General features: G+C 43.4%; 1 protein-coding gene across 1 annotated transcript in view; it reads right to left on the reverse strand.

Annotated features, from left to right (window-relative positions):
* Nucleotides 1-1,350: 1,350 nt before the first annotated feature.
* LOC100533423 (neuropeptide Y) overlaps nt 1,351-1,493 on the reverse strand; it is a gene marked incomplete at its 5' end in the record, with an annotated part of 8,142 nt that continues 7,999 nt past the window's right edge. Inside the window, 1 exon segment of the mRNA NM_001204706.1 lies at nt 1,351-1,493.

Raw genomic sequence — 1,493 nt, forward strand, 5'->3', positions numbered from 1 at the left:
AGGGGGGGGAGCAAAGACAGTCAACACAAGGCATGATTTGTTTGGAAACAGGATAGTATTTTATTTGGATATTCAAGGCAGAGGTACAGACATAGTCACGTGATCTTTCCTAACCGTTCTGAACAATCTAAGTTAAGCTGTGACGGGAAAAGGCCCTTGTGCTGCAGCTAGATCTGGCTAGTTCCCAAATTATTGATTTCAGAGTACGTAGATAAACATGTCTGCCTTAAAAACAGTCCTTCAGGGAAAGAAAGGTCTTGGCACAGGAAAAACATGCAACAGAAATGATGTCGAAGAGCTGCTGTGTATCGAGAAGAAAAAGAAAGAAACACGACGATCAAAGTAATAGTCGGACTAAACATTGTTTTTTTACGTTAGTTGGGGCTAAAAAGAAAAAGTAAAGATACTGAGGTTTCAAACGTTCAATTATTGAGCTCAAAGCGAGACAGTTTTCGCTTGATTTAGGGGCCCAGTTTCTCACACTTGAATCTCTCCCTCATTATCGCCACTTTCATCTGATCGCTGTGTTTGAGCGGCCCCGTGGAATGGTATGTGTATGGTCTCTATCACAAACCCCGGAGTTCCCATTTACACAGGCCACAGTACCCTTCTCTCTCTGTCTTTGATCATCGCTCCACTTAGATGGCAAAATGATATTAAATCTCAGCAAAGTAAACTCGGAGAGAGATTTAAATCATTCAGCAAATGCTGGCGACTTCAGTGTCCTCAAATACTGATATCTGCAATTCATGAAAAAATTGTAGAACCGAAAGGGGAACTCAAGATGGTTCTCGCCACTGCATGACCTGATCATCGTCTGAACTGAACGTGGGAGATGTTTGTGTGTGTGAAATAAAAATGAACGTTGACACTTTATTTGAGGTACGTTTTGTTGTTGTTGTTGTTGTTGTTGTTGTTGCTGTTGTCTGACGACTGTTTGATTAAGAAACAAGAGCTCCGTGAATGTGACAGCAAATGACATGAATTGATATAATTTTCCTGAACGTTTAACTAAATGGAGGAGTTTTTTACGTCCCCAACAAGACAATATTCCTTCCTGAGAAAGTCTTTCATTTGCCTGGGTTGTCGTTAAAGAAAGCTATTGACACAAAATGGTAGAAATCATCGTAACATGTTTTTCCTGAGATCGTTGCGTATCTGTATGTCTGTGGGTCTGGTGACTGGTATGTGCTTACTGCTTCAGTACGACATTCCGGGGACTGTCGAAAAGTGGAACAGTCGTAGGAGAAAATGTAGCCTTGACCTTGGGCAGGAGGAGAGCTTGGGTTTGATTTCAGAGTGAAGGGAGAGAGAGTGAGGGGAGTGAGAGTGGAGGGAGAGAGGGTGGGTGGAGAGAGAGTGAGGGGAGAGAGATAGTGAGACAGAGGGAGTTGAGAGAAAGAGCGTGTGAGAGAGGGTGGTTGGTTGGGTGTGTGTGCGTGTGGGGAGGGGGAGCGAGGGATAGAGAGAACAAGGTGAAAAGAGACAGAACT

This window comes from Aplysia californica, unplaced genomic scaffold (genome assembly GCF_000002075.1).
Source record: "Aplysia californica isolate F4 #8 unplaced genomic scaffold, AplCal3.0 scaffold01725, whole genome shotgun sequence".
NCBI classification, from domain to species: Eukaryota; Metazoa; Mollusca; class Gastropoda; order Aplysiida; family Aplysiidae; genus Aplysia; species Aplysia californica.